Source organism: Lithobates pipiens, unplaced genomic scaffold, assembly GCF_037356315.1.
Source record: "Lithobates pipiens isolate NorthernLeopardFrog02 unplaced genomic scaffold, aLitPip1_a1.2 Scaffold_16, whole genome shotgun sequence".
NCBI classification, from domain to species: Eukaryota; Metazoa; Chordata; class Amphibia; order Anura; family Ranidae; genus Lithobates; species Lithobates pipiens.
The window spans coordinates 2,074,004-2,094,391 of record NW_027507748.1 but is presented as its reverse complement, the minus strand read 5'-3'; the positions used below and the strand labels follow the sequence as shown (position 1 = coordinate 2,094,391).

Genomic DNA, 20,388 nt, shown 5'->3' with positions numbered 1-20,388 from the left:
GTCATTAATGACAAAATATCGATCTACTTCCCTAACTACATCCTGGAGCACCTCCTTATCCTGCAACAAACTTTCATTCAACTTCCACGTCCGTGTCTTGGCAGTAACACCGTCCATTAGGGAATAAGATATTAAAATGGGGGCATGGTCTGACCACGTGATTGGTTCAATTGAGGCGTCTCTAAGAGCATGCATGTAGTCATGAGGGATAAAGAAGTAATCAATTCTTGAATATTGTCTATGAGGCGGAGAATAGAATGTGTAATCTCTCTCTGACGGGTGGAGTAACCTCCATGCATCAATCAGCTGTGCCCTATGTATAGAACGTGCAATGCGATGTCTGACACTTGGGGTAATAGAAGAGTATCCGGAGGATGTATCCTCCGTAGGTATCAACGGTATATTAAAATCTCCTCCTACTATCAATTGGCCTGAAATGAACATCTGTAGAGTAGTCAGCATCTTGGAAATAAAATGATCTTGGCTAGAATTAGGTGCGTATATGTTCGCAAACGTAACAGCTACTCCCCCAATTGAGCCCTTAAGGAACAGAGATCTACCTTCCTGATCCATTTTTACTTCTGAACATTTCCAGGGGACATGTCGAGCAATTAAAATAGAAACACCTCTGGACTTAGAAGTCCCATTGGTGCAATGATACACAGTCGGATAGAAGTTGCTCCGCCAGAAGGGCAGACTCCCACTTCGGAAATGAGTCTCTTGGATCAAAGCTAGGTCTACCTTAAGCCGACGTAGATCCTGCAGAAGCATACGCCTTTTTTCCGGGACATTTAACCCCCTCGCATTCAGGGAGAGAATCTTGACTGCCTCCATGGCCCCCAGGAGAAAGTCCCAGATCAGGGACTTTGGTAGAAGCTAGAAAAAAAAAAAAAAAAGGTAGATGGGAGATTACAGAGAAAGTAAAAAAGGAAAAAAAGAAAGAAAAACCAAATAATAGACTAAGAAGGAATAGAATGAGAGAAGAAATAATTAGCTGATTCTCAGATGGAGAACAGCACAATACTAAATTTGCAGCACAATAGTGCTATTACGCCCATCAGCAAAAGCCGATAATCGGGCGCAGTCCTATGTGGGGTTGGGGAAGGCAATGACCAACGGGTAAGCAACCCGTCCTCCCCCTCCCCAGACTTAGATTAGTAGTAATAAATTAACTGTATCGACAGCTACGATAACAAGATTATTTAACACAGAAAATAATACAAGTTCCTTACAAATAATAAACCACAGCTTACTTTGCAGCATTGTTTATAAACACTGGGCCAAATGCCGCTAAGAGTGCCAAAGTGATCCCGTCACCCCAAAAATACTCCTGTGCTAAAAAAAAAAAAAAATTTCCTTCCTTTTCTTTTTTTGTAGTTTAACCACAGCTGAAATGTTAAGGATTCCTACCTCCCACTGTGGAATGTTTCTTGAGTGACCGCTCTGAGCCTGCTGGGGCTGCATCCAAAATGGCAGCACCCAGCAAGTCTCAGGGCTTTTGTATGTCTACAGAAGATAGGCCTTTACAGGTAAATAACATGGATAAGGTAAATTAAATACACATAATCATATTGGAAGATTCTTTGTGAAATAATGGGTCTGGTGTCAGGGTCTCTTTAAAATCTGATGTTTGCAGCTGGCACAGAACACAACTCGCGCTATTAACCTTTATCACGTTGTCCTCTAGAGCACTAGAGGAGGCGGAGTGGGCAGGTGAGCTCACTGTTAGGTAGCCTGAAACAGCAGACTGTTATCAAGACTGAACCTTCAACCTCATCCACTGACTGCAAGTAGCTCATCTTTCATCTGCTGCTAAAGTCCACATGAGATACACTATATTGTCAAAAGTATTGGGACACCTGCCTTTATGCACACATGAACTTTAATGGCATCCCAGTCTTAGTCCGGAGGGTTCAATATTAAGTTGGCCCACCCTTTGCAGTTATAACAGCTTCATCTCTTCTGGGAAGGCCAACCACAAGATGTAGGGGTGTGTCTATGGGAATGTTTAACCATTCATCCAGAAACGCATTTTTAAAGTTAGGCAATGATGTTGGAGGAGAAGGCATGGCTTTGAGTTAAAGCTGAAGCTGTTATAGCTGCCAACTTAATATTGGGATGGGCCAACTCAATATTGAACCCTACAGACTAATGCCCAGTGCACACAATATGATTTTCCGACAACAAAATCCATGTTTTTTTTTTCCCCAACGGATGTTGGCTCAAACTTGTCTTGCATACACACGGTCACACACAGTTGGAACATCAAGAACACGGTTACGTACAACACGTACGACGAGCCAAGAAAAAACAGGATTTTTATAACGGCTTACCTGTAAAAATGCTTTTCTTTGATGTACATCAGGGGACACAGAGCCATAGTACATACTATGTGGGTTATAGGGCCACTGATAAGTGATGGACACTGGCACACCCTAAGGCAAGGCATGTACTCCCTATATAACCCCTCCCACTACTGGGAGTCCTCAGTTTTGTAGACAAGCAATACAAGTGTATACCAAGAAGGGAGTGACCTCTGTGTCCCCTGATGTACATCAAAGAAAAGGATGTTGCAGGTAAGCTGTTATAAAAATCCTGTTTTCTTTTCTTACATCAGGGGACACAGAGCCATAGTAATTACTATGTGGGATGTCCCATAGCAATGGCAGCTGAAGGGAGGAGACAGAACAAAAAAGTAGGGCAAAAAGGAGGCCAGAGGATTCATAATACAGCCTGCGGTATACTGCAACCAAAGGCAATATCCTCATGACCTTTAATATCGATGTGAAAAAATCTGATAAATGTCTGAAGCGAAGACCAAGTCGCGGCCTTACGGATCTGAGCCATAGAGGCCTGATGATGCACCACCCTGGATCAGTGTGCTCTAACATGAGAAGGAAGAATTTTCTTCTTTAAGGTGAAGCTTGAACAATCACTTGACGAATCCATTTGGAAAATAGTGGATTTTGACGCTGCCTGTCCACATTTTGGACCTTCTGGCAGTACAAACAAAACCTGTGTTTTGCGAACCTGAGCGATCGCCTTTAAATAGACTCTGATTGTTCTTACTACATCAAGGAAATGTAGTGTCTTCTCTTCCCTAGATTAAGGCTCTGGGAGGAAAGGAAGAATAATATCTTGGTTTAAATGAAAACCTGTTACCACTTTTGGTAGGAATTCAGGATGAGGACATAAAACCACCTCATCCTTATGCATGATCAGATATGGCTCTTTACAAGACAGAGCCGCTAGTTCCAATACTCTTCTAGCAGGAGAAATGGAAACCAGAAAGATTATCTTTCTTGTCAAAAGAACCAAGGGAATTTCCCATAAAGGCTCAAAAGGCTGATTCTGCAAAGCCGATAAGACCAAATTTAAATCCAAAGGATTTAGAGGTGCCTTGATAGGGGGATTAATCTGCGTTACCCCCTGAATAAGATACGCACCAAGATTGGGAAGCAAGAGGCCATTGAGGCGGCACAGTGGTGTAGTGGTTAGCACTCTTGCCTAGCTGGTTCAAATCCCAACCATGACACTACCTGCCTGGAGTTTGCATGTTCTCCCTGTGCCTGCGTGGGTTTCCTCCGGGTACTCTGGTTTCCTCCCACAATCCAAAGACATGCAGGTAGGCTAATTGGCTTCTGTCCAAAATTGGCCCTAGTATATGAATGGGGACCTTGGATTGTGAGCTCCTTGAGGGTAGGGACCAATGTGAGTGTACAATGTACAGGGATAGGGACAATTGTAGACACTCACTCAGGTTGAACTGATGTCTTTATTCAACCTTACAACTATGAAAAAGGCCTTGATCTGGCCATTAATAGAAGTCAAGGCCAGCTTCATTTCAGATCCCATTTGCAGGAAATCAAGGACCCTGCCTATGACATACTTCCTGGGGTGCCAACCCCTGGATCCACACCAAGAAACATATGCCTTCCAGACTCTATAGTAAATGATTCTGAACACCGGCTTCCTGGCATTAATCAAAGTAGACACTACCAAAGGAGATCACCCACAATCCTTTATAAAGTGGGATTCAACAGTCAAACCTGTTAAATTTTTTGTCCATAAGATAGGATGGAATACCGGACCTTGTGCGAGAAGGTCTGGCTATAATGGCAGAGTCCGAAGGACTCCTACTGCCATTTTTATGATCTCGGTAAATCAAGATCTTCTGGGGGCCACCAGAATCATCTCCTTTCGTTCCTGCTTGATCCTGAGGAGAAGGTGTGGAAGTAGCAGAACTGGAGGAAACGCATACTAACTGGGTACTAACATTTATAGGTAAAGTTGATCCGGGGAAAATCCGATTGCCTCTCGGGGGATCAGGAAGGAATTTTTTCCCCTGCTTTAGCAAATTGGATCATGCTCTGCTGGGGTTTTTTTTTTTTTTTGCATTCCTCTGAATCAACTGTGGGTATAGAATTGGGTATATGGGATTGTATGATATTATTATTTATTTTTTTGGTTGAACTGGGTGTCTTTTTTCAACCTGACTATGTAACTATGCATAGATCAGTAAAAAAAAAAACTGATCCCCTTGGGAAGACTAATGCATCTGTTCCGCCTGCTAGCAGATCCCTTGTTCTCGACACAAAGTTGTCGACTTTGTTGTTGAATCTGGACATGAATAGGTCCATGTCCAGAATACCCCATCTCTGACATACCGCTAGGAAGATGTCGGGGTGAAGAGATCATTCTCCCGGAAATAATTGTTGGTGACTCAAGTAGTCCGCCTGCCAATTCTCTATTTCTGGAATGAAAATTGCCGATAGGCAAGGAATGTTGTGTTCTGCCCAACCTAGAATATTATTCACCTCTTTTTTGGGATGCACGACTTCTTGTGCCCCCCTGGCGATTGATATAAGCCACCGCCGTGGCCTTGTCAGACTGAATCCTGACAGGACAGTCCCGTAGTCTGACGGTCCAAGATTCTAGGGCCAGACGTACTGCCCAAATCTTCCAAAATGTTGATAGGCAAGGTCCTCTAACCTGGACCATCTCCCCTGGACAGAATCTTCTTCCAGGGCTGCTCCCCAGCCTAGAAGGCTGGTATCTGTTGTTAACACTTTCCAGGATACAGGTAAAAAAGATTTCTCCTTTTGCTAGATAACAACCACCAATTTAGGCTCTGACTTACTTTGGGAGCCAAGCCTATTGGAAAAAACCAAGGCCTGAATCTTATTATTCCAGACCGACAGGATGGTGTTTTGAAGCAGTCTTGAGTGAAAATTGCTCGTAAGGGACGGCCTCAAAGGGGGCCACCATTTCCCCAACAATCTCATGCACAGCCAAATGGAAGGATCTTTCTTTGTCTTGATAAGCTGAATTAGTCCTACAATGGAACTGGTTCTTGTCTGGGGTAAGAATACCTTCTTCCTTCTGTATGGTATCTATGACCAGCCCCAAGTAGTTGATGGTTTTATGGAGGATTTTTCTAGGTTGAGTATCCAACCCAGAGATTCCAGGAAGTTACAGCTGTGACCAGACTCTGGTTTAGACCTGAGACTGAATGATCTATTAAAGGTAGATCGTCTGAATAGACTAGGACCGTTATGCCTTGAGCCCTTAATCTGGTTAAAGGAGGTGCCAGAATCTTTCAGAACACCAGTGGTGCTGTGGCTAAACCGAATGGCAGGGCCACAACTGAAAATGATGATTTTATATTTCAAAGCACAGAAATTTCTGGTGAGTGGGAAATATTGGCACGTGGAAATATGCATCTTTGATAATCGATTGAAGCCAAAAACTCCCCTCCTTGCAGGATGGACCCAACCGATCAGATTGACTCCATGCGAAAGGATCCGACGTTTAATTGCCGATTTCAGGTCTTTGAGATCTAGAATGGGTCTTACCTCTCCGTTTGGTTCTGGAACCGTGAAAAGGTTTGAATCAAAACCTGTGCCCTGTTCCTCTAATGCCGCGTACACACGGTCGAACTGTTTGACGTACTTAGTCCGTCGAAACACATTTCAGCGGACAATCCGCTCGTGTGTGGGCTTCAGCGGACTTTTTCAGCGTGCAGTCCGGAGTACTAAGAATTTCGGATTTTCCAAAAATCTCTCCGTCGTACTTTGGTTTCAGCGGACAATACGGTCGTCAGTATGCTAGTTCGACGGACTAAGAATGGCGCATGCCCAGAAAGGATTTACATGGCGGAAGGTTGCATTGCTGTGTCTTGGACTTCCTATTTCTAGTCCCGTCGTACGTGCTGTACACGTCATCGCGCAAGCTTTCGAAGGAACTGTTTGTGTATCCGTGTGTGGTCAAGTCCGTTCAGTGGAAACTACGACGGATTGTCCGTCGGATTGTATGACGGACTAAGTACGCCATACAATCCGCTCGTGTGTACGCGGCATTAGGGAACCTCTGATATCACCGACTGGGATAATAGATGATCCAGAGCCAGAAAGAGAGACTTCTTTTTCTCTGGATCCTTGGGAACATTTGCCCTTAGGCCCCTTTCACACATGCGGACATTATGTGCGTATTTCATCCATCCGTTTGCGGATGAAATACGGACATACATGCATTCCTATGGGATAGCATCCGCAGACACCCGCTATCGTCCGATTCTGCAGACAGAGGAAAATCCTATTTTTCTATCCGTCATATCCCCCATAGAGGAGAGCTGACAGGGCGGTCCCTGCACAGTGTGCTGGGACCGCCCTGTTATCCGCCGGCTCAGCGGGGACAACGGAGCGATCCCCGCTGAGCAAGCGGATCATCACGGGGCGGATCATTACTGATCCGTCCCGTGTGAAAGGGGCCAAAGAAAAACTAGGAGACGAAAACTGTTGGAACTCCTAGATGTAACCTAGAAAAACATCAGAAGCCACCCATCTGTTTTGACATTGTTCCCGCCAGATCTTTGAGAAATGCTGGAGCCTTCTCCCCACCAGAGCGAGCGGGGGCGCCCCTTCATGAGGAGGCTTTAGCATCCTGCTTTGTGTGCTTTCTTGCCCCAAGATCTCTTCTGACCTTGGTGATGCCCTTGGGGTCTTCCCCTTAAACCTGACGGTTGATGCTGTCGAGACTGCCTAGAGGCTGATGCCCCTGGCACAGGAGAGGCAGCACGCTTAAAGGAGAAATGTTTGAACTTCTTAACTGGTAAAAGAGAACTTTTCCCATTAGAGATCCTTTGGATGTATTTCATCCAGATTGTCCCCAAATAGCCGTTCACCATGGAAAGGCGGAAACTGGCTATGAGCTTTTTTACAGGGTGCTTCGCCTGAAGCCATGGAACTCAGCGGGAATGCATTAGTCCAAGCACAAGCCATGAGGCTTGAATGATAGAATCTTTCATAACATCTACTGTAAAACTGAGGCGACTGCAGCTTCAATTGCTGGAACCCCCCCCCCATTTCTTCCTTCTGGCAGCAAAGAGGTTGAACAAACCAATTTAGTAAGGGATTGCACAAGCAACCTGTCTTGTGATGCTACTCCTTCTATATTAGGATCCTCGGAAGAGGATAAATAAGTATCTTCCAAATATTTGGGAAGATCTACCTGATCCCCAGCCTCCTGAACCTCAGTAAGAGGATTCTGAGCACTAGATGGGAATCTGCTATGTTTAGCCCCACTATGGAGAGTGATCATAGCATCAATCTTCTTTCCAAATTACAAATGGTAGAAGAAAAAACCTCTTATGTGATATATACAGGGAATGAAGTGACCAGCCGCATCCCTCTCAGAGGAGGATGACATTCTTTTGGAAATAGATTTAGTTTATTGTGAAACCATAGACCCCTTTAGAACCCTTAGAGGAGTTCCCGGTCCCATTACCACACATAGTCTGAAGCACAAAGCAGAGGCACTACCAGCAAAAGAATGTACACTGATAGGCTATAGTCCATCGCTATAAGCTGCTATTAATCCTAGCCGGGTAAAGTAAAGTAAAGTATAATGGGTCAAAGGGAAATGTCTGTGTCACCAACCTGAAACAAACCATCCTCCTCCTCTGTCCCTCCACAGCCAGCAGCAGCTACACACATACAGTGCTCCATGTGTGGCCGGTGTCTGACGCCATTAGCCACGCCCCCCCGTGCAAATTACGGACCCTCTTTCCTTTCAAAGGAAATTGCGAGCGGCGGCTCAGGTGTCCTGTGAAACAGCAGACATGGCGGGGGTAAATCCTCTGCTGAGGTCTGTCCCCTTTTTTTTTTTTTTAAAGGAAACTGCTTTTGGCATATCAATCCCCAAGAAGGGGAAAAAGATCAACATTGGGGGCGCAGGAGGAGAAACAGACCCCCATTTCTTACCGGAGGATCTGCTTGTGGCTGGAGTGCTCAATACAGCCCCCAGTGGTGACACATAGGCATGACAGAATTACACATAGAAGGAGAAAATCCCCCTTGCCTTTCCTTGCAGCAGGATTATCTGAGATAAACCCAATCTTCACCCTTCACAGTGGGCTTGGAACCATTAGGAAACCTTCAGGAACAGGGGAACCTCAGGTTACCCACAATCCTGGACCTGTGACAGCACCCTGCCAGTAAACACTTTATGGCCTTACTACCAAAAAGTACTAGAGCCCAGGGCCCAGATCTCTAAAAGAGAAGTGTTCACAAGCAAAACCTTGTTTCTTCGGACACGAGGCCCGGGTACCATTCATTTAGCCCATGAAAGGACATCAGAACGGATCCGGTCAGCATGGCTAGCCCCAGCAGGGAAGCTTCCAGTGGAGCTCAGCACAGCACATCTTCACTCATGACCAACACCTTAGACACTGGCGAAAAAAAACTGAGGACTCCCAGTAATGGGAGGTGTTATATAGGGAGTCACTTCTTGCCTTAGGGCGTACCAGTGTCCATCACCTATCAGTGGCCCTATAAACCCACATAGCAAGTACCATGGCTCTGTGTCCCCTGATGTAAGGGAACCAGTAGCCAGTGCTGCTCTTCTGCTTGATTCCGAGCATGCGTGGCACTGAGTGCATCGGAATTGTGTACACACAATCGGAATTTACGTAAATGGATTTTGTTGTCGAAAAATTTGAGATCCAGTTTTCAAATTTTGTGTGTCGGAAATTCCGATGGAAAATGTCCAATGGAGCCTACACACAGTCGGAATTTCCGACAACAAGCTCCTATCAAACATTTTTCATCGGAAAATCTTATCATGTGTACAGGGCATTAGAGTGGGATGCCATTAAAGTTCATGTGCGTGTGTAAAGACTATTCTTCAGAGATTCTTCTAGGCCAGTGGTCTCAAAACTGTGGCTCTTTGCTTGCTTTTATCCAGCCATTGGGACACTATTTTTCATCCACTGATACCAACAATGGGACTTACCGTATTTATCGGCGTATAACACGCGCCGGCGTATAACACGCACCCCAAGTTTAGGAGGGAAGGGAAAAAAAAAACTTACATTTATATGCCCATCAGTGTCATCTGCAGCCTTGTCTACCATTGCAACCTTATGCAGCCTTGTCCACCATTGTAGTCTTATGCAGCCTTGCCCACCATTGCAACCTTATGCAGCCTTGTCCACCATTGTAGTCTTATGCAGTCTTGTCCCCCATTGCAGCCGTGTCCCCCATTGCAGCCGTGTCTATTTAATTTTTCAAAAATGCCGCCGCCGAGATACAGAGCCGGATGTGTCTCTCGTGCGGTAGCGGGACTTCGGCTCTTCTCGGGCAGCTTTCGGCCGCCCTCGGAAGCTTTCGGCCGCCGAGAAGAGCCGAAGGCGGCCGGAAGCTTCCAAGAACGGCCGAAAGCTTCCGAGAAGAGCCGAAGGCGGCCGAAAGTCGCCTTGAAGAGCCGAAGGCGGCTGAAAGCCACCCAGAGGCTCAGAATCTCGGGGGATCGGCGTATAACACGCACCCACGATTTTCCCCTGCTTTTAAGGGGGAAAAAAGTGTGTGTTATACGCCGATAAATACGGTAATTCCCTCCACTGACACCAATAACGGGGCAGAATTCCTCCCAATGACACTAAAGATGTGGGGACAATTCCTCCCCTCACATGAAAGATGGGGCATTGTTTATTTTCACTTACGTTGGAACCTTTTCTACTGCCAATGGCCACAGTCAGGCCCACCATTAATTCTAAAGACTGTAAACTGGCTCTTTGATTAGAAAGTTTGGAGACCCCTGTTCTAAGTGATACACTTGTCTGTCTATAGGGTCGCATCTGTAAATGATCTTCTAGGCCCTTGGTGTCCTGCGTGTGGCCCCCTCAACACTTTCAAGGACCCTGCATATAATGATGTGTTTCCTATTGCCCTGTAATAGCAGTGATCTCTAGCAATCTCATATAAATGTGTCTCCAGCCTGACAACTTCCTGATGCATGACCTCAGTTCTCGGCTACTATCATAGCGTGTTCACAATCTCCGACTAGTCCTATAGCATGTTGGTAGCCTCGGTCTCCTGTTGCATGTCTTCAGTCTGATGACTTTCTGTAGCATTACATTATTTAATATAGTGTGTGTTAGGGGACACACTTGAGGGCCCCCTATATCAAGAAAATTGACCACCACTGTCATATGTGGTACACTTGCCTGTCTGTGGGACTGCATCTGCAGATGTTCTTCTAGGTGGAACACTAGTCTGTCTTTAAGACCACATCTACAGAGGACCTTGTAGGCGGTACACTTGTCTTTGGGCTCGCATTTGCGTCCTTCATGTGGTACACTGATGGGATCCCAGAGACAGCAAAGTGTACCACCTATAAGAATACCTCTAGATGTGATCCCATAGACCAGTGATGGCGAACCTTGGCACTCCAGATGTTTTGGAACTACATTTCCCATGATGCTCATGCACTCTGCGGTATAGTGGAGCATCATGGGAAATGTAGTTCCAAAACATCTGGGGTGCCGAGGTTCGCCATCACTGCCATAGACAGACACATGTACAGCCTAGAGCAGGGGTCTCCAAACTTTCTAAACAAAGGGCCAGTTTACCGTCTCTTGGACTTTAGTGGGGCTGGGCTGTGGCAAATGGGAATAGAAACTGCTTCGGAATCACTTGGAGTAAGCAATGCCCTATCATTGGTGTCAGTGGGAGGAATAGTTACATAGTTATTAAGGTTGAATAAAGACACCAGTCCAACCTGAGTGAGTGTCTACAATTGTCCCTATCCCTGTACATTGCACACTCACATCACTCCCTACCCTCAAGGAGCCACAATCCAAGGTCCCCATTCATATACTAGGGCCAATTTTGGACAGAAGCCAATTATCCTCCCTGCATGCCTTTGGAGTATGGGAGGAAACTGGAGTACCCGGAGGAAACCCACGCAGGCACAGGGAGAACATGCAAACTCCAGGCAGGTGCTAACCACTACACCACTGTGCCCTGTCATTGGTGTCAGTGAGATGAATACTGCCCCATCATTGGTGTCAGTGGGAGGAATACTGCCCCATCATTGGTGTCAGTGGGAGGAATACTGCCCCATCATTGGTCTCAGTGGGGGGAATAGTGCCCCATCATTGGTATCAGTGGGAGGAATAGTGCCCCATCATTGGTGTCAGTGGGGGGAATAGTGCCCCATCATTGGTCTCAGTGGGAGGAATACTGCCCCATCATTGGTCTCAGTGGGAGGAATAGTGTCCCATCATTGGTCTCAGTGGGAGGAATACTGCCCCATCATTGGTGTCAGTGGGAGATGAATAGTGTCCCATCATTGGTATTAGAGGGATGATTAGTGTTCCATCATTGGTATCAGTAGGTGGAATAGTGCCCCATCCTTAGTATCAATGGGAGGACTAGTGCCCCATCTTTGATGTCATTGGCAGGAATGGTGCCCGATCACTGGTATCAATGAAAGAAATAGTGTCCCATTTGTGTCACTGTTGGGGGGGGGGGGATTGGTGCCTGGTGTCAGTAGAAATAGTGCCCCATGGGTTGGATAAAGGCAAGCAAAGGGACACTTCTGCCCCCCCCCAGGGCACAGTTTGGAGAACTCAAAAAAAAACTCCACTCTTGGTCTTCAAAACTCTGCTCTCTCCTGGCTTTCCTACCTATCACATCGCTCCTTCAGCATGACCTATATCTCGGTTTCCTCCTCTCCACTTCCTCTTTCTGTAGGGGTACCTCAAGGTTTTGTCCTCGGACCCCTTCACTTCTCAATTTGCACGTCCTCCCTTGGTCTGTTAATAAACTCCCATAGCTTCCAGTACCACCTCTATGCCGCCGACACACAAATCTCTCTACTCCTCACCTCACCTCACTCCTTCAGTCTCCTCTCGCATTACTGACATATCAACATGGATGTCACACCACTTCCTCAAACTCAAATTCATCTAAAACCCGAGCTCATCATTTTTTTTTTTTCTCCAGCCCGTGACGTGCCCCGCTCCCCTCCCCCCCCCCCACTTCTCTATCAAGATCAATAATACAACCATCAGTCCCTCCCCTCATGCCAAGGTACTAGGTGTAATCCTAGACCCTGACCTGTACTTTCGGCCCAAAATTCAATCACTATCCAAATTGTCCATCTCCAAAATACGGCCCTTTCTAACCGATGACACCACTTATTCACACCATCGTTATCTCTCGCCTTGACTTTTGTAACTCCCTTCTCATTGGCCTACCTCTTTCTGCAAGCTATCCTCTCTTCAGTCTATCATGAATGCTGTTGCTAGACTCATCCACCTTACCAATCGATCTGTGCCCGCCACTCCTCTCTGCCAATCCCTCCGCTGGCTTTCCATTGCCCAACAAATAAAAATCAAAACACTAACAATACCATACAAAAGCCATTCACAATTCTGCCCCGAGCTACATCACCGATCTCATCTCTAAATATCACCCAAACCGTCCTCTACACTCCTCCCAAGAGCTTCTGCTCTCTAGCTCCCTTGTCTTCTCCTCCCATGCTCGTCTCCAGGACTTCTCCACAACCTCTGCCATCCTCTAGAACTCACTCCCCCCAATCTGTCCAGTTATCTCCTACTCTGTCCACTTTTAGGCGTTCCCTGAAAACTCATCTCTTCAAAGGAGCCTCCAGCCAACAACCGAATCTTATACTCCCCTCATCAGTTCATCCCTCACAGTCCCTACCTTTTGTTTCACCAGCCCCTCCCTCTTAGCCCTTGTACACACGGTCGGAGATTCAGACGGAATGTTTCCTATCGGACCGTTTTGTCGGATATTCCGACTGTGTGGTCTGCATCAGACTCCGACGGACCAACTTTTCCAACTTGCCGGTAAAATTTTCCGACAAAATGCTCCGATCGGACATACTCCGATCATGTGTAACCTACTCCGACGGACAAATTAAATCATGTATAATACTACTACTCTACTACTAATACTTGGCCCAGAACATCATCTGTAGATGTGATCCACAGACAAGTGTATGGCTGGAAATATCACCTGCGGATGAATCCCACAGATAGACAAACTATGAAAATCCAAAACAGCCAGCACACCAGGAGTAAAAATCCTCAAATCTTCACTGAGGGCCTAGTTGTAACAACTTACCTCGAACAAAAGGAAACCTAAAAGCCACCATGGACCTTTCAGAGGCACTATGATTCTCCTCAAACTGATAGATGATGGGGCAACACAAAACATTGGTGAGTTTCTAGTTTCCTTTGGTTTAAGGTTAGCTGTTAATAATAACAACTAACCTTAAACAAAAGGAAACTAGAAACTCACCAATGTTTTGTGTTGCCCCAGTTTGAGGAGAATCATAGTGCCTCTGAAAGGTCCATGGTGGCTTTTAGGTTTCCTTTTGTTCGAGGTAAGTTGTTATTACAACTAGGCCCTCAGTTAAGGTTTGAGGACTTTAGGAACTTGTACTACTTTAGGTTCCCTATAATGACATTCTTTCCAGACATAGGATGCAGCCAAATAATGGATATCGAACAATGAGGATCTTATAAGAAGTCCACCTGCAGACTGTACTGGGGAATCTCCTCCATACTCTGATCTTCTCCCGTTGGATAATACATAATCAGAAGAAAGGAGTAAGAGTCGCTTGTTTGCTCGTTTATGCCCATGGGGCCCATTTATTGATCCAAGTCAGTGACAGGTTTACGCCGGACAATTATCAAGTAAACAGAAGTGCTCAGACATTCAAGGAAAGACAAAACACTCGTAAGCATGGTTCACTCTACTAGACGTAGACAAATCTCAATAGGTATCACCAAATTGGAGGGAGGGAGTGGCGGCTTGGGACAAGGATCAATTTAAAGGCACATTGCAGATACATTAGGTGAAGGTTTAGGTGGTGGAGGCCAATGTCTTCTGTAGATGGAAGGTGACGTATATTGTATGAAGAGGTGTGAAGTGGTGGTGGAAGCCAATGTGCTCTATAGATGGAAGGTGACGTATATTGTATAAAGAATTGTGGGGTGGTGAAGGCAGCCAAATGTCATCTGTAGATTGAAGGTTATGTATATTGTATGAAAAGGTGTGGGGTGGTGAAGAAGGCCAAAGTCTACTGCAGATAGGTGATGTTTATTATACGGAGAGGTGTGGGGTACTGGAGGCCAATGTCTTCTGTAGATGGAAGGTGACGTGTATTGTATGGCAAGGTGTGGGGTGGTGGAGGAGGGCAATGTATTTTGTAGATGGAAGGTGACATATATTATAGGGCAAGGTGTGGGGTGGTGGAGGAGGGCAATGTATTTTGTAGATGGAAGGTGACATATATTATAGGGCAAGGTGTGGGGTGGTGGAGGAGGGCAATGTATTTTGTAGATGGAAGGTGACATATATTATAGGGCAAGGTGTGGGGTGGTGGAGGAGGGCAATGTCTTCTGTAAGTGAAATGTGAGATATATTAAAAGAGGGGTGGTGGTGGAGAATGTCTTCAGTAGATGGAAGGTGATGTATATTGTATGGAGAGGTGTGTGTGTGTGTGTGTGTGTGTGTTGGGGGGGTGAAGGCCAATGTCTTCTGTAGATGGAAGGTGACGTGTATTGTATGGCAAGGTGTGGGGTGGTGGAGGAGGGCAATGTATTTTGTAGATGGAAGGTGACATATATTATAGGGCAAGGTGTGGGGTGGTGGAGGAGGGCAATGTATTTTGTAGATGGAAGGTGACATATATTATAGGGCAAGGTGTGGGGTGGTGGAGGAGGGCAATGTATTTTGTAGATGGAAGGTGACATATATTATAGGGCAAGGTGTGGGGTGGTGGAGGAGGGCAATGTCTTCTGTAAGTGAAATGTGAGATATATTAAAAGAGGGGTGGTGGTGGAGAATGTCTTCAGTAGATGGAAGGTGATGTATATTGTATGGAGAGGTGTGTGTGTGTGTGTGTGTGTGTGTTGGGGGGGTGAAGGCCAATGTCTTCTGTAGATGGAAGGTGACGTGTATTGTATGGCAAGGTGTGAGGTGGTGGAGAAGGGCAATGTCTTCTGTAGATGGAAGTTGATGTATATTGTATGGAGAGGTGTGGGGTGGCGGAGAAGGCCAATGTCTTATGTAGATGAAAGGTGACGTATATTGTATGGCAAGGTGTGGGGTGGTGGAGAAGGGCAATGTCTTCTGTAGATGGAAGGTTACAAGGTTACATGTATTGTAGGGAGAGGTGGTGGTGGAAGAGGAAGTCAATATCTTCTGTAGATGGAATAACGTATGGAGAGGTGTGGGGTGGCGGAGAAGGCCAATGTCTTATATAGATGAAAGGTGAGGTATATTGTATGGCAAGGTGTGGGGTGGTGGAGAAGGGCAATGTCTTCTGTAGATGGAAGTTGATGTATATTGTATGGAGAGGTGTGTGTGTGTGTGTGTGTGTGTGTGTGTGTGTGTGTGTGTTGGGGGGGTGAAGGCCAATGTCTTCTGTAGATGGAAGGTGACATGTATTGTAGGGAGAGGTGGTGGTGGAGGAGGAAGTCAATATCTTCTGTAGATGGAAGGTGACGTATAACGTAGGGAGAGGTGTGGGGTGGTGGAAGAGGCCAATGTCTTCTGCAGATGGAGGGTGATGTATAATATACGAAGAACTGTTGGGTGGTGGAGGAGGCCAAGGTCTTCTGTAGATGGAAGGTGCCATTGATTGTAGGAAGAGGTTGGGATGGTGGTGGTGGCCAATGTCTTCTGTAAATGGAAGGAGATGTATATTATACAAAGAAGTGTGGGGTGGTGGTGGAAGCCAAAATCATCTGTAGATGGAAGGGGACATATATTGTATGGAAAAGTGTGGGATGGTGGTGGAGGCCAATGTCTTCTATAAATGGAAGGCTACATGGATTGTACAGAGGGGTGTGGGGTGGTGAAGAAGGCCAATGTCATCTGCAAATGGAAGGTGATATATATTGTATGAATAGGTGTGGGGTAGTGGAGGAGGCCAATGTCTTCTGTAGATGGAAGGTGACGTGGATTTGTATGGCAAGGTGTGGGTTGGCAGGTGAGGGCAATGTCTTCTGTAAGTGGAAGGTGACATATATTGTAAGGAGAGGTGGTGGTGGAGGTCAATGTCTTCTGTAGATGGAAGGCAATGTATATTGTACAATGAGGTGTAGGGTGGCAGAGGAGACCAATGTCTTCTGTAGATGCAAGGCGACGTATATCGTACAAAGTAGTGTGAGGTGGTGGTGGAGGCCACTGTCTTCTGTAGATGGAAGGTGCCATTGATTGTAGGAAGAGGTTGGGATGGTGGTGGAGGCCACTGTCTTCTGTAGATGGAAGGTGCCATTGATTGTAGGAAGAGGTTGGGATGGTGGTGGAGGCCACTGTCTTCTGTAGATGGAAGGTGCCATATTGTTCAGAGAGGTGTGGGGTCGTACGCCCCAAATACAGAAAACTTATATACACAACGTAATTGAACAGGGCCCTGTGCGGAGGGTGACATTATAGGGTGCTTCACATGCATTACAGTATAGTCCAGAAAGAGGGGAAGAAGTAGGACGACACAGGTGGCGGGCACTGCGAGTCTTTGGCACTGACAAGGTTGACGGATGGATTTGTGCTTTACTGTAAGAAAATAACGAGGATTTGCGGGTGGTGGACCTGCGGAACGTGGCAGAATAAAGTGCAGGAGGGGAGATCGGCTGTGCAGAAGATTTCCTTTCCCTGAATTAAGCTACGAATGAAGATGGAGGATCTACCCAGAGCCGGCGGCCCGGACCAGTCCAGGACTTTAGCTGGTGTCACAAATGCCGTAAAACACGAGATGAAGAACCAGACGGCAGACAACCAAAGACAGAAGGACAGACAGACAAGACAGACGGACAAGTCACAGAACAGTCCGGCCTCATCAATTCTTGGTCAATGTCCGAAATAGTGATCTCTCTCCATGATAAACTCTTTATTATGTGCAGCTAAAACCAACAGTGCTTGTTCCCAGAGATGGTGAACTCCCACACCACACAGGTTCCCCCCCCGAGCCCCATTCCAGTGGTATAGTGATTCCCCCCCCAGCCCGCTCTGGTTGCTGGCGAGTGTATATGGCACACAGGACTGGAAGCCCCCTATAGACCTGGAGAAGGACCCCTGAGCTCCAAATGTCAGTTCCAGCTGGGGGGGGGGGGGGGGGTCCCTCTCCGTTCCAAGAGGCCAAAATGATCTGTAGCGGACCCCCGGGGGTCACTCGGTGGGCTGGGTGTGAAGTCTCTATGTTGGTCCCAAAGTTTTTCCATCCTAGTTAGGACTTTTATAGTAGAGTGCTGGTGACCACAAGCTCCGGGTTCTCAATGTCCTTTTTGCTCTGCACCATCCTAAGTTCCAGCTGGGCATAGGAAGGTCGGACTCCGGGGCCGGCGAGAGCTGCAAAGAGAAAACCAATCCAATTACAAGGAGAAAGCTCCTCCCAACCCGGCCACCAATACAGAAACTATTCCAAAGATCACGTGTCCTGGTGGATGGAAGACGGCAAATCTCATACATGGACAGATCCGATAACTCCATCACTACCTTCTATACATCGTATTCAACTCTACCCTTCCCCGCATGGGAGGCCAACTCTACCCTACCCTTCCCCGCATGGGAGGCCAACTCTACCCTACCCTTCCCCGCATGGGAGGCCAACTCTACCCTACCCTTCCCCGCATGGGAGGCCAACTCTACCCTACCCTTCCCCGCATGGGAGGCCAACTCTACCCTACCCTTCCCCGCATGGGAGGCCAACTCTACCCTACCCTTCCCCGCATGGGAGGCCAACTCTACCCTACCCTTCCCCGCATGGGAGGCCAACTCTACCCTACCCTTCCCCGCATGGGAGGCCAACTCGACCCTACCCTTCCCCGCATGGGAGGCCAACTCGACCCTACCCTTCCCCGCATGGGAGGCCAACTCGACCCTACCCTTCCCCGCATGGGAGGCCAACTCGACCCTACCCTTCCCCGCATGGGAGGCCAACTCGACCCTACCCTTCCCCGCATGGGAGGCCAACTCTACCCTACCCCACCCCTCATGGGAGGCCAACTCTACCCTACCCCACCCCTCATGGGAGGCCAACTCTACCCTACCCCACCCCACATGGGAGGCCAACTCTACCCTACCCCACCCCACATGGGAGGCCAACTCTACCCTACCCCACCCCACATGGGAGGCCAACTCTACCCTACCCCACCCCACATGGGAGGCCAACTCTACCCTACCCCACCCCACATGGGAGGCCAACTCTACTTCACCCTACTACACCCTAACCCAGGTGGAGGCCAACTCTACTCCACCCTACCCCAGGTGGAGGCCAAATCTACTCCACCCTACCCCAGGTGGAGGCCTACAGATTTACTAGAAGGAATACCTCTTGCAGTATGACAGGAAGACCTAACAGGGGATCTGCAGGAGATGGATATGAGGCAATAACAGGTGCATCTGGCTTATGCCCATCATATGTTATCCAACGGCTTTCAATATACAGAATGGGGGCACAGAAGACCCAAAGTAATAATTCCCTATATATATATATATAAAAGCCTTTCACCTGGAAAAATAGGTTGCAAGAAAATGCCCCGCCCATATCAGCTACAGCCCCTCCCACCGCACAGACTTACCGCGGGCGCTGTTGATGGTCCTCTGCAGGACGTGGTGCATGGCTGAAACCGTCTTCTCACACGCCAACTGCAATCAAATACACGTATTACATAATACTCCGGGTGTGTGACTGCAGTATATATCAGACATATGTTTTATTCTGCACCATTCACCCAACCATAGGGGACACCATGTACAGGTCTACCACTCTGGGGATTCTGGGATATGAGGACAGGTAGAAAAAAAAAGACTATCATGTGATGGGCTTGTATTCTGGAAATAAGATATACCTGTGTGCAACAGAATCTCTGGTACTCTGCTCTACACATCACAGCCATAAGGAACACCCTGTACAGGTCAAACACACGGTATTCTGAGATATGAGAGGATGGCTATAGAGACTATATTGTGCTGGGCTTGAATCCTGGTCTGTATCTCCATACCATAGGGGACACCCTGTACAGGTCTACCACTCCCGTATTCTGGCATGTGGTGGACAGGTATAGAGAATACATTGTGCTGGGCTTGTACGTATAATTATTCTGTAGATCACAGCCATATGAATCAGTCTGTACAGGTCCAACACACAGAGGTTCTGGAATACGAGGACTGCCGTAGAGACTATAATGTGCCGGGTTTGTATTCTGGCCTATAAAGGTTTACCAGCACGGCATTCTGAGACATGAGTGGACAGGTGTAGAGACTATAATGTGCCGGGTTTGTATTTGGTGTGTAAAGGTCTACCACCCGGGGTTTCTGTGATAAGAGAGGACCGGTATAGAGACCAGTATTCATGGACAGACAAAGCTCCAGACACAGGCAAATGGATGGAGGAGTTCTGGAAGGCCGCACTTCATACAGAAGTCACACTGGGCTTCAGTGGGATTCCTATTACATCACACTGCGTGTCAGTCCACCATGTACATTCAATGAGGAGTCCATATAATCTGATATGGGTGGCAGTACTCCGCTCATACACACGGGGGGGGTAAATGAAGTCAGATTATTCTTTATTTCTGGATCCCACGTGAGACAAAGCCAGGATCCCTCCGCAAAGAGAGCCGCATTGTGTGCGATTCATCCCCTCCCCCATATTACTCAGCCGTCCGCCCACACGTCTCTTTACTGCCAAGCAACTCACCTACACAGAATCACGAGACAACACAGGTGACAACCGAGACCCCACATACAACACAGGAGCCCAGTGCAGGCGACAACCGAGACCCCACATACAACACAGGCGACAACCGAGACCCCACATACAACACAGGCGACAACCGAGACCCCACATACAACACAGGCGACAACCGAGACCCCACATACAACACAGGCGACAACCGAGACCCCACATACAACACAGGCGACAACCGAGACCCCACATACAACACAGGCGACAACCGAGACCCCACATACAACACAGGCGACAACCGAGACCCCACATACATCCCAGGAGCCCAGTGCAGGCGACAACCGAGACCCCACATACAACACAGGTGACAACCGAGAC

At 47.3% G+C, this 20,388-nt stretch overlaps 1 long non-coding RNA gene across 1 annotated transcript; it reads right to left on the bottom strand.

Annotated features, from left to right (window-relative positions):
* Window positions 1-13,932: 13,932 nt before the first annotated feature.
* On the bottom strand, window positions 13,933-20,116 carry LOC143981536 (uncharacterized). The gene is made up of 2 exons (XR_013274319.1): window positions 18,902-20,116; window positions 13,933-17,669 (listed from the first exon to the last, which is right to left on the bottom strand). It is a non-coding gene; the product is annotated as an uncharacterized LOC143981536 (long non-coding RNA).
* Between the last annotated feature and the right edge of the window lie 272 nt (window positions 20,117-20,388).